General features: G+C 42.5%; 4 non-coding genes across 4 annotated transcripts; 2 read left to right on the forward strand and 2 right to left on the reverse strand.

The window, feature by feature from the left end:
* Positions 1-4,474: 4,474 nt before the first annotated feature.
* Positions 4,475-4,546, forward strand: trnaa-cgc. The gene has a single exon. It is a non-coding gene; the product is annotated as a tRNA-Ala (tRNA).
* A 567-nt stretch (positions 4,547-5,113) lies between these two features.
* trnaa-ugc lies at positions 5,114-5,185 on the forward strand. The gene has a single exon. It is a non-coding gene; the product is annotated as a tRNA-Ala (tRNA).
* Positions 5,186-6,296: 1,111 nt separating this feature from the next.
* Positions 6,297-6,368, reverse strand: trnaa-ugc. The gene has a single exon. It is a non-coding gene; the product is annotated as a tRNA-Ala (tRNA).
* A 604-nt stretch (positions 6,369-6,972) lies between these two features.
* Positions 6,973-7,044, reverse strand: trnaa-ugc. Its single transcript has one exon. It is a non-coding gene; the product is annotated as a tRNA-Ala (tRNA).
* Positions 7,045-9,952: the final 2,908 nt, after the last annotated feature.

Genomic DNA, 9,952 nt, shown 5'->3' on the forward strand with positions numbered 1-9,952 from the left:
CCTTGTAGTAATGAGGAGCTCCACAGTCCCCCTGCTGCCACTGGTCTGGATAGTGTTGCCCAACAACTGAGCACCAGTTGTCTGGGTAAGCAGATCCAGCCGAGACCAGACAAGAGGCCATGGTCTCAGGACTGGTTGCCATGCCTTTTGGATATATGGACATATATAAATTAACTATTAAGATCTTGGTTAAAGTACAACACTTGGTGAGCACTGTATAAGACAGGCACTGCACTGTATGATCAGAGGAGAAGGTGGTTGCTAAGGTGTTGCAACAGCATCATTGTGGTTGTTGGTGGGGTGGTTGGTGGAGTGTTGCTATGATAGTTGATGTGGGTGTTGCTATGATTGCCCTGGTTGATGCTGACATGTTGCCTTTGATTTGCAAGCACTTTAGTTAAGGGGTCCAGATTGGTATAAAGGGAAAGGGTATGAGGTCAAGTCAGATCATCCAACTGCATGTCCACCATAGCAACTGCCTAGTAACACCCTGACAGACACGTGGCTGACTTTGGAATGGCCCTGATTTGGCATTATCTCATACAGTATACCTTGTAGTAACCACCTGATGCACCATAGCAACCACCTTTAATACCATGGCAACATCCTAGCAACCAATTTGTATGGTGCCCAGAATGAGTACCAAACTCAGTCTTTGTACCAGAGGAGTTGCCATGGAAACCTCTTAGCAACACCCTAACAACCAATTTGTATAGGCCTATCATAGTATTATAAGTAATTATCAGCAGAAACAAAGAATCTCACTTTACTGTAAACTATACTGATGCTAGAAATATTTCTTTATTGCTACTTTCCATTTGCAAAGGCTCTTACTGTTTCTGCCACAAATCACAAATTCTGCTGTAATCACAGTTACATTTCCACCATGCTCATGAAATGATTCTAAGTTTCCCAACTTGTAAGTAGAATAAGTGCAGAAATGTACTGTAAGGAAATACTCTATACTAATAAACAATATGAATATTTTGAAGGATTACTATTCTCTGTCTGTTTTCGTTTAGATAACTGTACAACTCTAGACATTACTTTGAAACTAAATATAAAGAAGTTACAAACAATAAACAAATAAATAAAATCAATCACTGACTTAAGATTACCTGACCAGAAGTCTGTATCTGTTCACAAAGAAGAATTTGATAAGGGAAGATGCAGCTGCTCCTTATCGTATCCAACGCTATTCTGAACTTTGAGTGAAGGGAGGATCGTTTAATAGCGCTTACGCATATATTGTTTGATTGTGACGTAATTTCGATGCACAATGTGTCAGTGGGACTGGCTGGAAATATTGCTATCGGTTTGAGCACACAGCCATCACAAACTTTTCCCAATAAATGCTAAACAGGTCCAAATGAAACCCCACCAACTCTATAGATTTATATATATTGTAAACATGACAACGATGCGATGAAAGTGTCCGATAATTGACGCGTGCCGGTAATTGACGCATTTAAGATAAGATACAGTTACAAAGTAAATATGCCGCGATCAGAATGCAATTACAGTGGAATAACTGACCATAATTTCCCCGAAAAAGAGCAACTTGCAAGCGTTGTATTTCACAACACATTTTAAAACAGGAATACCTACTACTTATGTAACCCTCAGTTTCACTTGCTAGAAGTGGATGAACCCTCTAGTTACATTAGCATTAGTAGGCTTAATGGGTATTGTGAGACACTCCCCAAGCCCTCCCCTCTAAAGGGGAAGGATACATTTCCCCTTCCTTTTGCGTTCCCACACACTCTCATCATCAACCCAGAGACACATACAGTACACACAGAGATTAGATGAAGATATTTGATGAGATTGATGCCAAATAACGAAATGGTGACTTAGATACAACACATAACCTATACCATAGACTACAAGTAGAAACTGACTACATGAAGATTTCGTAGAAGAACTGTTTGGTTTATTTTGAATGTATCCTGGTGAGTTGACGTTGTTTAGCTATGATGTTGAAAAGTGGACACTTAGTTAAATGTTCACAGCAGATTACGTGTTGAATGAAGTTAATAGTAATTTAAACCAGTCAGGGTAGGTGACAACTATTGCAAGTGTGATGTGTCCCTGTCATGAAATTAGTTAAACTTGTGTAATTACCGTGTTTTATGTGCGCTTAAGCTAGCTGTGTAAACCACATTGCTATGGTGCTAAACGTGAATAAGCTAGGAGGCATGTGAAGGAGAGAAATACCTGTGTCTTTTGACATAAATACACGCTGTATGTTCACATTAGGAAGTAATGACATGGACAATGAACTATTTAGTCAGCAGGAGGCCATACGGACAGATAGCGCCCATACACAGTGTTATACGACATAAAAAATGTCACATTATCAATCAATCAGCAAGGGATTTCAAATAGAAAGACACGTTTGTGCTTTTAAGCCATTTATTAATTTCAGTACAGAGCACTGACATTACCCGCATGAAATGAATAGCTGCATGTGTTGACTGAGACATGACTGTTGACATTTTACGTAATTGCAAATGAGAACTTCGATCAGCGCCAGTAGTTAGGAGTAACTCACAACCGTTTATTGGTATATTCAATAGTAGTTTCGCACAAGATAGCCTTTGCCTGTTCCAACTTGTTAAAAAGGTTAGCAAGCTACAGTACGTTATTATATTATGCTATCTTACACATTTGCTTTTTAGGAGATCTGTTATTAACAACGACTACAGGTGCTCTAACAACATTACACACATACGTTTTTATCGCTGCCATCATGTGGTTAATGTCTCATTATTTAACTTGACATGTTTAATGCTATTATTGCACTTACATGTGTAAAGATTTTCCTTCAATTAAAAATAACTAGTTTTTGGATTGGATTTATGACCCTTTGTCCTTTTTTGCACTGTAAAGGAGCGACACCCGACAAGTTGTTGGATGTAACTACGGTAAGTAACTTTAACTTAAAGTACATTTAAATGAACTACTTTTTACTTTGACTTGAGTAGATTTTTAGATGGATAACTTTACTTGTGCTTAAGTAAAATTTCATCAAAGTAAAGGTAATTTTACTTGAGTACAATATTTCAGTACTTTTTACACCTCTGCATTTGCCCTTACAAGAGCATTTAAGTAGATGGGAGCAGAACCAGCAATCACTCTGTAGGCAAGCATAAGTGACTTGAACTCGATGCGAGCAGCTACAGGCAGCCAGTGTAGGTCAATGAATAGCGGGGTGACGTGTGCCCTCTTGGGTTGGTTGAACCCCAGACACGCCACCGCGTTCTGGATCATCTGTAGTGGTTTCACAATGCATGCCGGCAGGCCCGTTAGGAGGGCGTTGCAGAAGACAAGGCGGGAACTCACTAAGGTTTGCACCAGCAGCTGGGTGACATACTGGGTTAGGTACGGCCTGATTTTGCAGATGTTGTATAGCACAAAGCGGCACGACCGAGAGACAGAGGCAATGTGGTGATGTTGTGGTGGATGGCCTGTTTGGCTGGAAAGACCATCAGTTCCGTTTTAGCCAGATTCAGCTGAAGGTGGTGATTCTTCATCCATGTGGATATATCTGAAAGATAGTCCGAGATTCGCGGAGCGACAGTGGTGTCGTCAGGAGGGAAAGACAGATACAGTTGTGTTTCATCGGCATAGCAGTGATAGGAAAAACCATGCGAGCGGATGATAGGGCCCAACGAGGTGGTGTACATGGCAGGCGTTAGGCGGTGAGGTACAGACAGCTGACCTTACCATGACACGTTGAACAAGTGCCCACTGAGGTAAGATTCAAACCAGGAGTGTGCCCTGCCAGAAATGCCCATACTTGACAGTGTAGACAGAAGAATGCGGTGGCTGACTGTCAAAAGCAGCTGATAAATCAAGCAGGATGAGAACTGAGGATTGAGCTGCTGCTCTAGCTGTTTTTAAGGCCTCTGTCACAGACAACAGGGCTGTTTCGGTGGAGTGACCGCTTTTGAATACAGACTGGTTTGGATCGAGGAGATTGTTCCTTGACAGGAACTCTGTGACCTGTTTGGAAGCTGCCCTCTCAATGGCTTTGGATAGGAGGGTGAGAAGTGAGACCGGCCGATAGTTTTCCACCTGAGTGGGATCGAGAGACGGCTTCTTGAGCAGTGGTGTTACCCGAGCCACTTTGAATGAAGAATGAAATGTTCCAGAAGTAAATGAAGCATTAATCACCTGTGGGATTGCCAGTAAGACGGTAGGTGATATGGCATGAAGGACGTTGGAGGGTATGGAATCCAACGGGCATGTAGTAGGACGGCTACCTGTTAGGATTTTGGAGACCTCAGTCTCAGTGAGAGGGGAAAAAGAAGGAAACAATGAGCCATGAACGGTTGTACCCTTAGACGGAGGAGACAGTTGGTTGAATTGGTTCCTGATGGCTGCCACTTTTTCTGTGAAAATGGAGCCTTAGTGTTGATGTGAATAGGAACGGATGGGAGAAATCAGTTAGGAGAGTCCAGCTGTTACAGGGGATGTAGCTCAGTGGTAGAGCGCATGCTTCGCATGTATGAGGTCCCGGGTTCAATCCCCGGCATCTCCATTGGTCGCTTTTGAGGTCCACCTGGGAATGACCGCTCACATCTTAGGACAGGCAAGTCTTCTAACATAAAAGATGAAAATGGCGGTAGATTTCACTGAAGTGAAGATACAAAGACCTTCTGAAGGGCACAGACGTCTACCACCTCCCCTGTTCACAGGTGTTCGAATCATAGACATATAAATATGTATGTATAATATATGTCTATGGTTCGAATTGTGAATACTGGGTGGAACTGTACTATCACCTCAAGGTATGTCCCCTACCTATGACAGCTAACTGGAACTTGAATCACAGTTTCTAAACTCTGAGTTTGGAACTTTTTAACAGACAAAAAGTTCATAGAGTTGCTCAGGATGGGAGGCATGGAGCTTGTTAAACTTTTTGTTGAATAAGACATCTTGATATTGATCACTACAGATTTATGTGATATATAATACAATGTGAAATTTAATAATATAACCATGTGATATTATTGCCCACTAAAATAGGGCATTTTATTTACCTGCTCAGTATTGATTTGAAGGGCAATGAATGCGAGATTTCGGATAATACAGTCCATTTGAAACAGGGGATGTAGCTCAGTGGTAGAGCGCATGCTTTGCATGTATGAGGCCCCGGGTTCAATCCCCGGCATCTCCATTGGCTACTTTTGAGGTCCAACTGGGAATGACCGCTCAAATCTGACGCATGACAGGCGGGTCTTCAAACATAGAAAATGGAAATGGCATTAGATTTCATCACTGAACTGAAGATATGAGGACCTTCTCAAGGGCACAGACGGTGCGCCATCCACTCTGAGTCTGCCATCGCCTTGTGTGACTTTAAAGATGTTGCCTTTGGCAACATAGATACATGCATTGTTTTTAATGCATGAAAATAACATAAATGCAGGAACATGATGAGCAGACCATTTTCCTTGTAATAGTAATAACCCTATGAAAAACACAGTGGTGGCATAAGTGTGTCTATACTGTGCTTGTGAATCAACCTGATTTCCATCACAAATATGTATTCTTTAAGTGTGTGGTGTAAGATATTATACAGTTAGACACCGCGTTACATAACATCAGCTGTGAGAGTGTAGCTACCTAAACTTCCTCCCAACCTCTCAATATATTTGTTTATACATCTGCATTTAAAATGACTGTGTGTAAAATACTCTGATTCGCAGACATTTCGTTCTCATTCATTTATTGCCTACGTTAAAGCCCTCTTAATATAGCAAACGTTCTTTGGTGAGAACGAGCGAAATTCCAGTCAGATAAGGTAGAAACACCACGTCAGGTGCATCCAGGGCATGCCAGGTGAGCAGCTGTACACTGAGGTAGGCACCATCACCAAAGGGGCATCGTCCTGACCAGGTACCGCTGTACCAGAGGGTCGACCTGGACCTCCAGGTACCTCCTGGAAGTCTTGAACAGGTAGAATCAGAATGGGGGACTGCGACACTACAAAGTTTAACAAGCTTCATGCCTCCCATCCTGAGCAACTCCATGAACTTTTCGTCTGTTATGTGATTGAAGATCCAGTTAGCTGTCATAGGTAGGGTACATACTTTGAGGTGATAGTATATCTCCAACCAGTATTCACGATTCGAACACCTTTGAAGAGGGGAGGTGGTACACGTCGGTAGCCTTTGTATCTTCACTTCAGTGTTGAAATCCACTGCCATTTCCATTTTCTATGCTTGAAGACTCCCTTGTCCTAAGATGTTAGCGGTCAATGCCAGTTTGACCTCAAAAGCGGCCAATGGAGATGCCGGGGATTGAACCCGGGGCCTCATACATGCAAAGCATGCGCTCTACCACTGAGCTACATCCCCTTCCACATTGTACAATAACATATTCGTCAATACATCAATTTCACATGAAAGCAACCAAAGACAGAAGTAGTTCGATTTGTAGTTACATCGAGTAGTTACCTCTGAAAGCCTAACCTGGACAAATAACACTTTTGTCATAGCAAGAAGATGAGACAGCAATGCATTATAAATTATTATATTTTATTATTATATTATATATTATATTTATCCTAAACTGTTGTGTTATACTGCATATTTCTACATCCCCTGTAATTCCCCCATACCTCCATTGCCGCTCGCATCAATACTGAGGAGTTAAATAAAATGTCCTGTTTTAGTTTGATGGCGAATGTCCTTTTCTGCAGCTCCAAGTCAACATGTGGAGAATTAACAGATGGAGTTTAGAAACTGTGATTCAAAGTCCAGTTAGGTGTCGTAGGTAGGGTAGGTATCTTGAAGTGATAGAATAGCTCCACCCAATATTCATGATTTGAACACCATTGAACACACGACTGTGCCCTTCAGATGGTATTTGTCAGTGTTGACATCTACTGCTATTTCTATCTTTTATGATTATGTCTCAGATGTGAGCGGTCAATCCCAGTTGGACCTCAAAAGCGGCCAATGGAGATGCCGGGGATTGAACCCGGGGCCTCATACATGCAAAGCATGCGCTCTACCACTGAGCTACATCCCCTATAGCAACAGCTTGTCCTAACTCAATTTTCCCATCCATTCCCATTCACATCAATACTAAGCAGTTAAATAAAATGTCCTATTTTAGTTTGGGGGAGAATGTCCTTTTCTGCTGTTCTGGAGCTGCATTCTACTCTTAAGACATTCTACTTCAGTGTCGCCACTGGCCCTACTGCTTGCACCCACACTACTTAACAGGTTTGGTCTGAAGGTCCAGTGCAGGGTTGTTGAGTCTGACCGTTCTACCAGTAAATGCGCCCTTCCTGTTTTCCCATTTCAATCTAGTCCAGTTAATGCTCGCACTTCCTGCACATGGGCCTCAGGGCTGCGAGTTTCACCTGTGTAATGTATATAATGTATATATGTAGGCCTACTTTCTAGAGACCTAATGCCAGATATTCCTTTTCTATATGAATTTTAATAAATAAAGCATGTCCCTGAAGGAATGTGACAGTGTTTGGTCAATCATTATCTCACACGCTGTGCAGTAAGTGGAGTGCAATGAGTTATTTTGACAGGTATGTGACAGTCAACCGTGGAGCCAAGCCATACGTCCCGACGGATTCCTTTGCCACAGTACCTTTGCTCAGACAGAGATGCTGTCATAGCACCATCTAGTGGTCTTTGTGTTCCCATTCTGTGGATCAGGCTTTCATTGGCGAGAGAACACATTCTCCATTGTTTGGTCTGTCTTTTGGTGAGTGATTTGCCATTATTAAAGACTACATTAAGGTCCAAGCTGACCAAATTTCTACCATGGCACAGTTTTCAAAGGTTACCCCTATTTTTTGTCAACAAATCAAGGTACGTTCATGCATTACCACTTCTTTAAGTTAAGTGTCCAAAAATGCTGTGACGTTATACTCACTTTAGCTTTTGTGGAAATGAGGGCATTTTGATATGACTTTGATATGAAGAGAAGTCTCCATAAGAGAGGTAGTCAGGAGGAAACGTATGGTGAGGAGGGGAGGGGGAGTTAAAGAGAGGGGAAAAGCTCTTAACTTTCTTTCTATTAACTGATTTGAACTTTTAAAACTTTGAGCTATACATTAAGAGTTCTTAGCCTAACAAAATATGCTCTTGAATTTGAAACTAGAATTGAAATGCTGTGCGGTATCTCCATCCTCTCCCTGGTCCAAGTATTATAATACGTCACAAACGAGTTCGCGTCTGAGTTATGTCATGTGCTTCACTTTAGCCAGCAGATAAAAGGCTTATGGGCCAGCACCCACACCCATGATTTTCTTAAACTGGGACACATACTATGCAAACGTAGGCATTATGCGCTGGGCAGTGAGTTTCAGGGGTAGTTGGAGGGGTGGGGGTGCCACTCTATTGTCTGAGATGCGGGGGTGCTATGGTATAACCTAGAATGCTTGGGGGGGGGGGGGGGGGGGTAGCGTTTTCTCCATTTTTTCTTCCTTTTTTGGGGGGGGCTGTTGGAGAAGTTGAGGTGGGGGAGTGGGGCCTGTGTTAGAGGGTGGTGGTGGTGGATGTATTCCCAAGACCATACAATAACTCCCACACAACAGGGGCTTTGTGGAGAGAAGGGGCCAGAGTCCCCTGCACCGACTCCCTGACCAGACAACACAGGGCCTAAGCGCAGACACTCTTCGGTAACAATGGTCTGAGTGGGGGGGAGGGGGGGGGACTTCAGCGATTGTGTCCAAAGTCCTGAGACATGAGGAACACTCAAGACCTTCCTACGTCCACGGTCCTTCAATATCATGTTTTATATGACAATGGATAATCCTTGACTGAAGTCCAATATTAGCGGATTGAAAGTGAATTATTCCTGTTTGATTCTGACAGATCACTCACATTCTTGTTTTATCTGTCCCTAGGTATATAAGATTTACATATTACAGTTGTCTTGATATACTTCAGGTTCTTACTGAAGTGTCAATCTTCTCAGTTTTTCTTCTCAAATTGTGTCAAATTGAAATAACTTGACACGTAGATACATTGTGTCCTTTTCACACACCAACATGAGGTACAACTTTAAAAGCTAGGTTAGCACCTCAAATACATGTAAATGCTATCCCTCACACGCACGAGGGTCAAATGTCTACAGCACCCCACTGGGTTTGTTTCACAGTTCCATAGCAGACCCCTTCACACTGGATTGTAAAAAAAAAAACAGCTTTGCTGTTTCTTCTTGATGATCCTTCGCTCCCTTGGTGTGGAGTGCAATGGACCTCGTCTGTCAGCTCTCGGTGTCAGGAATCATCCCTTCATTTTATTACCGTCCCTCTTTTGTCATCCCACCACCCTTCCCTTCTGTTCTTTCCACCCAGCGGAATTTCACATGCAGGGGAATACAGTGCCGTTTCCTCCCCAACACTTCTGCTGGAATTGACCTGTGTGGGTGGGGACTGCAGGCTGTGTACTGAAAGCCCATGGCCCGCCAAGGCAGGAAACTAGTTCGACCAGCTTTTTAAGTAGGGAAGGTGTAACCAGGAGATGAGCTTAAGGGATGGTGTGGTGGGTGCTTTCACTCTCCTGGAAAGTCGTAAGTCTAGGTCTGTGGGCAGTTTTATTTCTCAAGTTGTCCCACTTGTTTAAAACGCTGAGTGCATGACTTGACACAACTTCATTGAACTCATCAGATATTGTGAGTGAACTGAGGGGTGCATGTCAAGCTGGTTCCTGCCTTTTAGATAGCATTCTTCTTATGGAAAAGCCAAATACCCCCCCAAATCCAATTCAACAACTGATCTTCCTGGCTGAAAATATTTGTATTTGTTATTCATATAGCTACGGTTAAAACTTTACGTCTGGTAATACAGCCATTAAATTAAAATCTATAACAACTAATTGATCATTCAATCCTCAGGGTTACTGAACAGCAAGACACGTATGTTCAACAGCTGTCCGTTTTAACACTTGTTCAACACAAACAAATAATT

Source organism: Clupea harengus, chromosome 11 (genome assembly GCF_900700415.2).
Source record: "Clupea harengus chromosome 11, Ch_v2.0.2, whole genome shotgun sequence".
In the NCBI taxonomy this organism is placed as follows: Eukaryota; Metazoa; Chordata; class Actinopteri; order Clupeiformes; family Clupeidae; genus Clupea; species Clupea harengus.